We start from the raw sequence: 13,865 nt of genomic DNA, 5'->3' as shown, positions 1-13,865 counted from the left end.
ATTAAAAATAGATTGCCTTAGAAAACATTGAATTTAATCGGATGGATATGTGAATTATTTAATTGCGTGTCTTGTGACCAAATTTGTGAGGATTAATTCAGTATAGTGAGTTATTTCTCAGTAGGACTAAAGGATTATGTATTTGTATGTTTCTTCTGTTTTTATATGTTTATTCTGGAATCCTATATTTATGAATATAGGACAGTATTTCTATTAAATTGATATAAACACAGAAATATTCGTATTGAGTGGATGTAATGTAAAGTCTTCTAATCTGAATGATTCCGTATTATCATATAAGCCAAGAGGTTAATGTAGTCTGATTAATAAATCTGATTATTATATGTTGCTTCTAGTTCATGTAAATTATATGAAGATTCCATATTCCGTAATCCGTATCATTGGTTTGTTCAATACATCTCTACAAAAATTTACTTTCAAATATTAACAAAGAGTATATTTTATACTACTATTTAATCTAAAATACTTAAATAATTTTTGGTTGACTGAAGAGAAAGTCGAGCATTTAAGTATTTGAAAATATAAAATAAAAATTAAGTGACCGAATTCAAATTTAACAAACACCGTCTGCGCGTTACTATTATGGAAAAATATTTCTAACAATGTCACTAAATATTCATAATGTCAATAGACCAAACTATACTTTAATGTTTAAGAACCCCTAAATCTGTTCTTTCGTGTTTTTCCATTAACAAATTGATTAAAACTTACAAGTACCCGACAATTTCCTGCGAACAGCGTGTGCGCTGAAAGTATCAGTAGCACACTCATCGATAAGCCGTTTAAGTAACACTATAATTTGAACCACAAAGGCAGACGCACATTTCGCAATCGGTTCAAAGTTTCGGTCAGCCTGGAACTCGAACAAGGATCATAAATCCCTGCAGTGGAGACTAATGTAGTGGTAATAGAGTATAAATGGGGGTCACGACCTGAGGTCAGCCCGTCTTACACCCCTAAACTGTCGTTCGCCACCTTCGCCCTCGTGCTAGGACCGGCCGAGACCTTAAACTCGCGTAACACCCGCCTACCACTATTATTTCGAAATGACTTATCAGAACTCTGACGGGGCCGATTTCAACATCCGTTTACGCGTCTCTTTGGTTGTTTAGGAGCATCTTCCCGTTAAATTGTACGTAATATAATCCATCAGGTACCTCTCCAAGCCGCATAATACTGTCTTTTATAAGCATGTTTAAGAAATGAATGTAAATAAACAAAATATATTCTTTCGAGCTTATTTATGAAGAATAATTACTAAATCATTTACACCTTGTATGACTTTTTGTAGCAAGTAATCTGGTAAAATCTTCTGAGACACGAGCGAGACTCAGTAAGTGAATTGAAAAACTGATTAGAGAATCTTCTTACGTGGATAATAAACTTGGGGTCATTTTTATTGTATAATTACTACGGATGACTTTATTCAAGAAATTTTCTTCTTTGAATAATCTTTATGGAAACATTACATATCTGCATCTATCGAGAGTAACAGTTCCGTCATTATATTCAGTTAAAGTAAACTGAATTTCTTATTCTATTTGTTTTCACAAGTGTTTACGGTTTATTAAAGAAAATTATCATTATCTATTATAATCATTGAAAAACTGTATAAAAATTATGCAAAGTACCTGTGCCTTATAAAACTGGTATGATTAATGCGGTATTGATAATAAATTATTTTAAGTTAGTAATATTTATGCTTCACGGAATTTACGGTATTTATGATAGTGCCTTCTAATTATCAAGTTTGTATAAATGTATGATCCAGCAATTCCAAATAATCTACAGAAGACTGTCAAAAGGCGCTTTATAAGAAATCATACATAATTTCCACCGAATAACTATGTATAATTTCTGTGAAGCACTACGTCGAAATATTTCCCATGTTTCCGCAAGAACGTTTTTCAAGAGACAAACCGATTCTTCCGAAATTGAGAACGTTGGTCCGCAGGTTGTAAAGTTCTTCACGGCTATTCAAAACGGCGGCGAGTGTAATGACATTTATGCGCGTGTGGCAACCACGAATATGTGATGTCTCATAGGGGATTCTGCATATTCATTTCGAGTTTAAAGCGTTTCTTTTTCGTTCAGATGCTACAAGAGCTCTGTATGGTAATCGCAGAGCGAGTATCTTATTTGCAGCGTTACTGCAAACTGTAATTAGATAGACGTATACAGTATAATAGTCGGGGGTCTCTAAAAAATTATGCAAGTTTCTCGATCGTTGCAGAAATAGGTCGGAAAACTGTTTTTCCCTGTATCGAATTAAAAGATTGAAATACTAATATACGAACATTTTTGTTATAAATATTACAATATTAACTATAACAATATTTCTACTTTGAATATTATTGGACCTTTGTTTATTGAGGAGTTTTAGATTATTCAATCTTGTGGAACTCGAGAGTACGGTAAGAAATTGAAAAGGAGGCTGGCGAGTGCTGCCATCTCGAGCCATCGTATCGAACTACACTTGGAAGAATTCTTCCTCTTTCAAATAATCGTGTGCTCTCCATTTATGGGTACATCACGTTTGAATTATGAATTTTAAACAAACTGTAATGCAATTATCTTTCACTATCTGAATTCACTATTCGTAGAATTATTACCTAAAAGTTAAGGGCAAAGTCTATATTCCATTAAATTCTATTTCTTGAATTTCTTTTGCGATCATTTGTGTTTATTTCGATGAAATATTGTTCCAAATAGTCAAGATTTCACAGTGGTATAAACAGAACAGCAAAGTACTATTCCTGATCAAATTATACAATTCAGTAGATTTTATTGGAAACCTGAAAGCTTCATATAATCGAACGTAAAACATTTAAAACATTCTACGTATACATAGAATAAACATTTATCAAAATATACTAACATTAGACTTTTCACTACATTAGATTCCACAAATTGACGAACTTTCGTGCTTAAAGGTATAAATATTATAAATGTCGTTTCCCAGCAATTTCTTTTGATTCTGATGTATGCAATGTTATGTAATATCTTTCACTTCTTCCAAAAACATTTTTCATCTCCACGCCATGCTATAAAAATCATTCAACAATTTTCTCGTCAAAGTAGTCCACGCTTAAAATCATTTAACCCTGTACACTCGAGAAGTAACTCTCAGTCACTACGTTATTTAATACAAAAAAAAATTAGAAGTTGAATATTTAATATTTTAAATTAAACTTTGTATTGCTATGTGAAATATTTAACCCTTTGCACTCGGAAGTTTCTCACTAGAAATGTTTAACATTTCTTGACGAGGCGAAGACGGTATTCCTAGAAACTAATTCGAAGAGAAATCACAAGTACATTAAGGAACAAAGCTATTTTATTCCAATATCTCCTGTCCTAAGGCGTTATACGAAGTTCAACATTAAATATCAGATTTTATAGTTTTACCGCGTCAAATCAAGTGGTGACCGAGAATCGCTTTTCGAGTGCAAAGGATTAAATAAAATAGCTTCGTTGTTTAAATTATCTGTGAATTATCGTTAAATTAGTTTCAAGCAATGTCGTCTATATCTCGTCGGAAAATGTTGAACATTTCCAGTGAAAAACTTTCGAGCACAAAGTATTAACTTAATTCTCGAAGTAAATACGTCGGTATGGAGACGGAATTTTGAAAAAGCACCCCTACAGTGATAGAGTCCCGTCACGGTCCTTGGATTCCGATGACGGAACTCTTTCGTCGAAAGTTGTTTCAAAGTTCACGGGACAATGGTCGTACGTAGATCCCCTTTGGTCATTTCTCTCTCTGGTTGATGGTAGATAGACCATGCGAGAGGGAAAGGCGTGTCTATGTGTCTCGTGTACACCTAGTGCTGACCAATGTTCGTCCCAAAGATACGGTTGACGGGTCCGGTAGCGTGGCGGGCTTCACGTCACCTCCGCTTCAACGTTTTCCCACACCCTTTCTCGACAGTCGCATTCAATTTCACCACCTACGTCTACGTCCTGACCCAGCCGGAACAATCGCTGAACCTGTTCGTAACTTGGAACAAATGAAAACTTGCGAGGGTTCGAATACTTGCTTGTACAACAGAGTGAAACGGTTGCATGGATAGTTTATGGAAAAATGACCCTCGTTTGATACTGGCAGAAATTAGTGAATATCGGGCTGCGAATACACGAGAGACATCGTGCAACTCGTATTCGCTGATTGTAATGAAACTTGGTACGTGTATGAGAGTATTGTTATTCTATCAATGTAGATCACTGTTACTTTACGAAACTATTAGAATTGTAGTCTATTTGAATTTGCCAATTTATATAATTGAGAAACCGTATAATTGAATCAATTGGATTCGGAATATGATTAATCCAATTTGTTTACAATTTTGTAAATTACATGTATTAGTGTTAAAATTATTTATTTCTGTATTTAATACTTTTCGTCTATCTTCATTAGTTATCAAAACATTTTATAACCCAGATTTTACTAATTTATACTTGCGAAACATATTTTTCAAAATGTTATGTGTATTACTTTGTTCGCAATGTTTACTTTACAAATTGCAGAAAATCATGATTAAAAGTAGACTTTTCTTTATTAACAGATGTTTAGTATAGAATAAGACATATGTTTGGTATAGAATAAAAAACTTATTAATACTACTTTATTACATGCAGTACATTTATATTTTTCTATAAATACAAGACACTTATAGTCGTCGGTTCTATAATGAATTCTAATTATACTGAATCTATAATTTATCAGTCCCTAATTGTTTCTCGTCTTGAAGTTTTCATTTTTTAACCGGCGATCACAGTGTCAACAGCACGCTCTGAATTCTTAAGTAACAGAAAATCGATGGCCATAGATAAAAGTAACCGCACAAAGGAAGAAGAGAAGGGTTGCAAACCCCTTTTTTGGTACTTGGCTGGGAAGATCGATATCGAAATTTATTTGATGGGTTTATTTGCATCGGTTCCCTTTTCAAAGACCCTCTGAAAGAATCGAGAAAGCCAGCTAGACCTTCGTGGAAATAATTACATGGTGTTTGGCGATGGCAACCCTTCCCTTTACTTTTCTTTATCTTAATGAAAGTCCATAAATAAGGAACCTAATGCCACGGAAATGGCCGCCTAGGGGGAAGCAAAGAACCACGGCCCATCCGAACGTGGAGTGCGACTTTTTAATTATTAATCTTCTTGTGAATCTATTTTAACACTACTCCGCTGAAAATTCGTAACAGTCCTTACGATATTCCCGCAAAATTTATGATACGTTATGGATATTAACGTAAAAGATTTAGAATTCACATGTTCAAAGAATGATTATCAAACTGCGAGTATTTATTACAATTATATTTACTTCCATTAATTTATGAAAAGCTCATCTTCACTATTAATCATATTTAACGTAAAATGAAAATATCTTGAAATTTACTATTTTTTCCGTTTATCATAAAATCTGTTGTTTAATCGTTGCATAGTATATCGTATTCTCAAACGATCTGACCAACAAATATCAAAGTCAATAACTCGAATATCGATGTATACGGTATTATATGAAATAGTACCTCTACCTTTTAAAGAAATACAAAAAGAAAAGGGAATGTTAAGTTACCGAAAAGGATTCAACCTAAGATAAACTCAAGGTTCTTGATATCAAGGCTTACGGAAGGCATTCTATCCCCTGAAATAAAAGCGGTTTGACAAAGTGGAGGCTTTAGGAAAAAGGGTTGATGCGCAATAAAGGGAAGCCTCTTACATCTGTAAAAAAAGCCTATAACTCATTGACAAGAATCTTATTGGAGGGATAATGGGCGTCGTTTTCTCGGCGGAGAATTACCCCAGCGTATATCTATGTCTCTCCCCGATTAAGAATCAGCCTTAAAAAATAATTATTTTTAATTAGTATCGCGATAACGCTGTTATTGTTCCGGCCGTCGTACGAAGACCGATACTAAGTTGATAACAAACGGCCGGCAAAAATTAATCCTCGTGCCTCCCGCTCATCTCATTATTTTCGATACTTTCTCTCGTGAACTGGCAACATTTTCTTCCTAAATTCCATGGCAGCTTGTGCTTCATTAGGGCCTGCATCCATCGTTACGCGACCGTTAACGACGGCGTACGTCTTATCTTAAACGCCAACCTCTAAACCGGGGCAAACGTACTTAACAGATTTTTATGTGTAACCTGCTTTCCTATAATTCAATTTTATTAGGTTCGTGCGTACGTATTGTTCCTCCGGCTCGCGTTTTGTAACGTGTTACTCCTCGACAGTGAGCATTCAATCAAACGGATTAGTACGACTGCTGTAACGGTACTTTCTGTAAGTGATTCTGGGAAAGGGAATAAAAGATGGAATAAAACATTATAAATAGAATTTTATATAACTTTTTCTTACTCGTAGATTATTTTCGTTTTTTGATAAAGAATTGAGCACGCGCACTTTCTATATTGATTGGATATTAACCGTGCTGATATACAGCATTATGTCAATTTTTTAATGTGCGGACAACTGCTTTGTGTTTTCTTTTATCACACTGATGATAAGAGTGTTACAGACTCATAGAATAATTTTTTAATTTATTTGGAATGTCTCTTTTTGGCAACATACTGAGTGAAAATATTATACAAGAATAAAGTAAACATTAAATAAGATAACAGTGTTTAAGATTTAGAGTATTTTTAACAAATTAACCCTAACAGAAAGTTTTCGACTATTTTCTCTTTTATTAACCCTTCCATTTAATATTATAGAACTAATACTTCTAATAAATAGACTTTATTTATTACTCTCTACACAAAAGTGACAGAGAATGCTATTCGAAGATAGTAAATAAAACCAAGAATATATTATAAAATTGTAAAAAAAGTAGTGTTCATTTAATAGTGTATTATAATTCCTGAAACAATGAAGAAAATAATTATATAACAGGGCTCATTTCGTGACTATAAGATTTTATATGCATTATTTTTTCGTTGCCATTATTAAGAGACATTATTGAGCTTCAAATATACTGAATTTCTTCTTTTAAATTTTCGTAATATTAACATGTCCAACTATTCTTAACTATTACATTAAAGTACGCACAAATTTGTTATTTTATATTCCTAAATTCAGAAATTGATAAAAGTTTGTGCATCATCGATAACTTTCCGTAGGGAGAGTATATATTTCTCATTTTAATCATCTTCATCAGTCCCCCAAATTAATCAATTAATAAAATTCGAGTGTGAATTTATTCAACGAACGAGAAGAGCGAATCAGGAATTAAAGGGATGAGACTTGAAGTGAGAAAAAAGATCTGTAGAGGGAGGGTGATAGCTAGACCACAAGTCTTTCTCGGTGGTATAGCTAATACAACGGAAGAGCCCTTTGGTAGCCTAGTCAGAGCGACAACCCTCGGCAATATACTCCACGGCAAGACATGGATCCCCATTAATTTTTTTACGCACTATAAATATTTAAATAGGTCATTTCTCGTAGGTAAAGTTCTTCATTTTTTGCTCTTTCACTTCTTTCCGTGACAAACTTCACTAGCCCTTTTGCCTTCTATATTCCTAACGTGGATGTAACGAGACTGTGATTATAGAACATTAAAGTACTACAACAATTTATGGAAAACTTATTACTACTTTTCTTCAAAGTTTTAAATTAAAAATCAAATGTTAGATACGCTTATCGCAAATATCTTTGCACGGTGGAAAAGAAGCTCGTCTATTTTTACTGCTGCTACAAAAACAGTATTGTGCTTTTTCTGACCCATGGAAGTACAAAGAACATCGAAATTGGTTGTGTTTCATGAAATTTTATTTAACTGTATATTAGATTTTGTAAATTGACTGTGAGAGCAGAATGCAAATGTTTTCTTTAGTAACTAATTCTTGTAGTTAACTTTTTGTCCCATATTCCGATAAATTTCTTTACATTTTCTTTTCATTCACGTATCGAACCCTGTGGATTGCGTATATTTCAATGAACTAGCTTGCTGTCTGAAGGTATTTCAAACTAACTAAACGAAAACACGGCAATTTCACATATTAATTACAATAACCTCCACATTTTATAACCGTTCCTCTCCAGATAGATTCCCGATCGTTCCAATCTAGCGCGGTAATTATAAAACAATTTCAACAACACAGGCTACACCTTACTACAAAAACAATGTATTACTTATCGGCGCATCAAAAATTATAATTACTATCCACGAATCGGCAAATTAATTCCTCTATCGCGAGCATAGCTCAAAGAAAACTTCCTCAAAGCGTTGGGGTCAGTCAAACAGGTAACAAAGTCTCCTTTTAGACATAAACCGGCTGCGTAACGAGGAGGCGGGGGATCCGGGGGGTGGTCAATAAAGAGAAAGCTAATAATGAAGGCAGAGGGTGGGGGGAGAGTGGGAAGTAGCGCGCTCGAAGGCGACACTCGAGGCAGCGCGAGCCGCTATCGCGCTATTGAAACGGCAAGTGAAATATACGAAATAAATCTTGCAAGACCCCATTCACCAGAGACAATGCAGCGTCCAGTCTATGGACGGTGGCGGAGGGTAGGTAGAAACGTATTGTGCGATGTTAGGCGAGGGTGGTGCCGGTCGACGAACGAGAAACGCCAACTCGAACTGTTCTCCGTCGACTCCGTTCCCTCGTATTTTGTCCTTCCTTTTCTGTCTTCCGCGCTGGCCCTCTTTTCACTATCTTTCTCCCTCCGAACAGGTCTCTATTTCTACCCTACCACCGCGGCCACCACCACCTCCGCCGCCACCACCACCACTGTCACGACCACCATCACCACCATCCTATTTCGCCCTCTTGGACTTCTCGACGACTCTCCCAGCCCCTCCAGCGACGACCTCTCCCTTTCCTATGTGCAGGACGGTGTCCATCTTCCCCTTTCTCCTTTCGTCTGTTTCGCTTCGATTCACGAAACGGTCCGCGAGTTGGTGTCGCTGGGTAAATACCGACGGCGTGCGGGCGATCTTTGCATGGGGTGGTCGTAAAGAATGGTCGTATTCAAAGTCCGGCACCACTTCTGTTCCACCCTCCCAGTTAGCCCCGCTCCACGAAACCCTGCCCCCTCGTCGCCGCCACCACCGTCGCGCGCGCGTTCACTTCCTCGCCGCGACCACAGTACAAAGTTTCTGAACCGAGACAACCCGCAATATAATGCCACCCTCGGAGCCAAAGGTACGCGGACCTCGACTCACACCTACCTACCCGGCTGTTCCTAGATGCGTCTCCCCCTCCTCTTACTCTTGCTGCTTTTTATGGAACTTCCTCGGTTTTCTTCCTTGGAGTAATACCCCCTCGAACGCGGACCGTTGTTGCCCTTCGGAAAGCGATCGTTTCGCACCTCCAACAGGTCTCGGGGTTGCTAGACTTGTTGAACGGGGTTTGGGTGTATATTTCGCTTCAAGAAAATGCATTTGCGTCGCAGTTGTTGGAAGAATTTGAAAATTTCGTTTGGTAATGTTTCTTCTTGGGTTCGCAGGTCTATGTGGAGACGAGAGGCTGCGGTTACTTCAGGGTAATTCCAGGGAACATCGGTAAGTGTCTTAAATTATCAAAGGTGCTTTTGGTGTTGGACTAAATGGAATTGCGCGGTGATGTTCATTATAAATTTACAATCTAAATAATTGTTTTTTGTCTGTATATTCATTTCCTGGGATTTCAGTTAAAGTGATGGTCGGTAATTAAATTGTAACTTCCTTAAGATTGAAATACTTTAATTCAAATGTTTTTAACAAGAATCCCTCGTGTGATAGTTAAGAGAGTAAGGCGGTATTTAGGATTTTTTAAAAGAAAAGTGTTGAATATAATAGCTTAGAAATTTATTGACTTGTTAAACTGTATTCAACGAACATACGTGTGTCTATGTTTCTTTACAGGAATCTATGAAATTTAATTTAAAGTTATTTATTTACTTAAAACAATGATGTAAGCAATCTTCAGTCTGTATGAGTAGGGCTAAAAAGAATTAGGAAAGCGAGGATTGTGATATGTGAAGTATAGACTTTGAGTTTTATCAATGAGAAGTGTCTTTTCGAAGCTATCACGATACGGAGGTCTCTTAAGGAATTCTTTCGTATTTCAGTCTTTATAAAATTTTGCTACTTCTTTATTACTAAAAAAAAATTGTTTAGATGAAATGAAATTTTTAAGGATGTAGTATTTAAAACAACGAATCGAATATTTTAGAGGTGTTGAAGGACGATATGTTCACTTGAGTGTATGTATGAAGAGTATAAGAGAATATCTTATGTTAGACTCTCACCTAATTCTAAGCTTGATGATTTATGTTCTAGTAGCTGTAAAACAAATTCTCGCAATGGATACTTTGTTGATATATTCCCTAAATAATTGTTGTTATATCTTAAACTTATGTTTTAGTTTCTACATAAAGATACTGACGAGTAATTGAGTGTTTAAGGAATTCGTTCAGATGAATTTAATTCATAGGTAAAACATTAAATAATAGCAAGGCAAAAAGTTAAAGAGAATTTCAATTTTAAGCACAAAGTTTCCCTTTAATTCTTTGACCTATTGTTTTTATCTTGATACTGATTACTCTAATCTTCATTATTGCTCTTAACATCTTGCTGACCGGTCACGAGTAGGGTAGACCAAGGCGAATCGGATAAGTTCAGATTTAACAGCGAAAAACTAATAGTTAAAACCTAGAATCAACATTTTTTTCATAGATTTCTTATTAGTAGACATTCAGCTTCAATATCGATACAACAATTCTTTAAAAGCTTAAAATCCTCTGTGTTATAAGCAAAAAACTGAAAAGTGAGAAATATTCGAGTTGTTCATGAGTTTTTTTATATTTGCACTTACATTAATTTATACCTGAAAGCAATGATAGATGTTTGTAAGAGCGTTCTAGATTGTATTCGCCAGTTGAGATCATTTAAATCGTTTTAGCGTATCATACGTGAGTAAAGTATGTATATTAAAGTCGAAAAATGTCTTTCGCAAACAAATTCACCGGTCATCAAGCTGTTAAAATTACATGTCTCTTGTACGAATAAGTATACTGCAAAAATTGGACATCCATGAACGAAGAATTATACTTTCAAGCGACGTGATTTCAACCACGTATATATAAACATTTATTAAATTTCACGTAAAATGTTGAAGAAAGGTCTATTCCGATATTAACCTTTTGCACTCGGAAGGTGACTCTCAGTCACCACTAGATTTGACACTTTATGTGTATTATAAAATCTGATATTTAATGTTGAACTTTGTATAATGCCACGATACGTGAAATATTGGAATAAAATAGCTTTGTTCTCCAATGTACTTGTGATTTCCCTTCGAGGCAGTTTCAAAGAATATCGTCTTTGCCTGGTCAAAAAATGTTAAATATTTCTAGTGGGGAACTTCCGAGTACAAAAGGTTAAGAATATTACAAATATTGTACATATTAGAAATTACCTTTCACATAGCAAGACTGTCGTTATCATTCCACGGTCCCATTTTTGGAGAATAAGACATAGCCACGGTGACGAATGACAGATCTTTGCGACCCCGGCAGTAAGCGGTGTACATTCAGGACCCGTATACCAAGCCGTTCGTTTCGTATCCTTATCAGAAGACCTTGATGATCCGGTGTATTCGATAACACCGCGACTCGGATGGGCTCTCCTGCCGGTTAATATTGATTTACGCGCAAGGTCCGGAAGCCTAATCCGTGTGGGCCATAAACAGATCAAGTCCAGACTAAATCCGGCGCAAATTGTTACTAATTCGCATCTTAATAATGACCGCGTCAGAGGCGTCACCGTATCTCAGAACGTGGCAAATTAGCCGCGATGACAAATGACATTCGGCGTACACGTGTGCTCGTGCTAGGCCCTCACCTCGAACCGCTCGCTTCGTACGAGCACGTTTGCCGCTCGCTGATGCGTGTACGCACGTGGGAATAGGCGTTCGCGTGCGCCACATACTTGCCCCCACGGCCTGTATGCGCCCGCTCGGATACGTACGAATCCTCTGGACATACCGCAGTCAAACCACCGATACGGCCTGCCTATTCAACATCTGCAACCGTCGACGTGCGTAGATAGTATCAATCAAATCAATTAATGATTCGATGCTCCGATCACCCTTGGACACGTGTATCGCGGCTTTGAGTTACAGGGGAGGACATCGGGAAAGATCTACCTGTCGTGGGTGATATAAGGTATTGGTCTATTTGTTCGACCCTTTGCGGTTGAGAATTTTTCAAATTTTCGGAAACTCTTTCCATAAAAAGCTGAATTATTCAACGAACATACATTATATACTAGGGAAAAGACACCACGTGTCGTGTGTTATTCGATTAATTAAATTATTTTTTCGTAGCTTTTGATTTCAGGTATCAAAGCTTGAAGTCACCATTATAGTGACATTCGGCTGCAAAGGGTTCACTATTGTGCGGGCAATTAAGTATCAAGGTACCCATTTTTATATTTCTTCTGTACGTTTCATGTTTTCGTGAATATTTGACAAAATTTTTCGTATCTCTATTTTTTAAATACTTAACACTCTTAACCTCTTATCCTATGATTTCTTTTCCAATTGTGCTCAACAACAATATTTTATTGTTCATAATTCATTAGAAAAAGAGGAAAATTCTATACTTATTTTATGTGTACGCTTGCTGAGAAGCATTACAATTAATAATAAAAAAATAATATTCAATTTGAACTTAAAAGAGTTAAGTGATATTTATATTTGTTAAATTCTATTTGAAATCTTCATCACGAGTCTGACACGATATTGTAGGGCAAGAGGTTAAGGTTTTAATGTTTCTCAGAATTAGTGGATTTAAACATATCTTTATGTGCCAAAAATAATTATGTTTACTCCAGTCAGATATATCTCTGAAAATAGTGTAACTTTTTCTTGAACGTTTTTTGAGCCAAAAATAACGGAGATATTTTGTGTGCCAATATGAAACTTGGCATTTTTATGTGTGAGTGTTTTTTGTCTTAAAAATATTCACTACTGTTGCTAATCCAATTTGGTTCATTCGATATATCACACCAAAATGAATTTTTCGATCTGGACGAAGAATTGACCACCTACATGTGACACTAATAAATGATTATTTTACTTTTCACTTATCGAACACAAACTTTGTATACGTAACAAATAAAAATTCTCATTTAGTCAATACAAGTTTACTTATAACGAATAAAAGTAGAAATCTGTATAATGACCCAGCGTTTGTTTATCTGTATTATAGTTAAAATATGATTTTTGCTCTGTTTAATGTAGACTTTACAACTTTCTCATCATTAGATACAAAAATTCCTTGAATGTTAGGTACATGATGCGGCTCATGAACACCAGTATTAATATTAGTCCGATTGGCTGGCACGACTTCAGGACTACCCCTATCCTCTGCGGTCTCTGCAAATTCAAGGGAATTTCGATGAAGCACCTGGACAGAAAATCAGGCGTAATCGGGAGGGGTGGGTGGAGATCTTACCGCAATGACGTGCGGTCGAATCGGCCCGAATGAAATGACGGATCCTGCGAGTGACATTCGATATCACGGCAACAGCGGCCGGGGAAACGACGAATACGAGCTACTAGACTGTTCAAGCTTTCCGTCTATCGCACTGACACTGAAATCCAGATTAATCGTGGCTAGATACACGCATATTGTCCTTGATCTGCGGATTCTATTGTATTATGACTGCCCACTTACAAATTTTGCGAATCCTTTCGCCTTAGGTTAGCTTTGCTAACTCTGTTAGTCACTGGAGATGGAATGAATTATATGTACATATATGTATCATCATATTATATGACGTTTTATAAATATTTTGAGAAACATGTAAAGAACCAGTACGCATAATTATACTCTAATCAAGTGAATTCAAACA

At 36.1% G+C, this 13,865-nt stretch overlaps 1 long non-coding RNA gene across 1 annotated transcript; it reads left to right on the top strand.

Moving 5' to 3' along the window:
• Positions 1 to 9,103: 9,103 nt before the first annotated feature.
• Positions 9,104 to 13,433, top strand: LOC116425298 (uncharacterized). The gene is made up of 4 exons (XR_004234664.1): positions 9,104 to 9,168; positions 9,473 to 9,527; positions 12,334 to 12,425; positions 13,300 to 13,433. It is a non-coding gene; the product is annotated as an uncharacterized LOC116425298 (long non-coding RNA).
• Positions 13,434 to 13,865: the final 432 nt, after the last annotated feature.

Source organism: Nomia melanderi, chromosome 4 (assembly GCF_051020985.1).
Source record: "Nomia melanderi isolate GNS246 chromosome 4, iyNomMela1, whole genome shotgun sequence".
NCBI classification, from domain to species: Eukaryota; Metazoa; Arthropoda; class Insecta; order Hymenoptera; family Halictidae; genus Nomia; species Nomia melanderi.
Note: the sequence above shows the minus strand (reverse complement) of the source record. Positions and strands in the feature narration are given on the sequence as shown.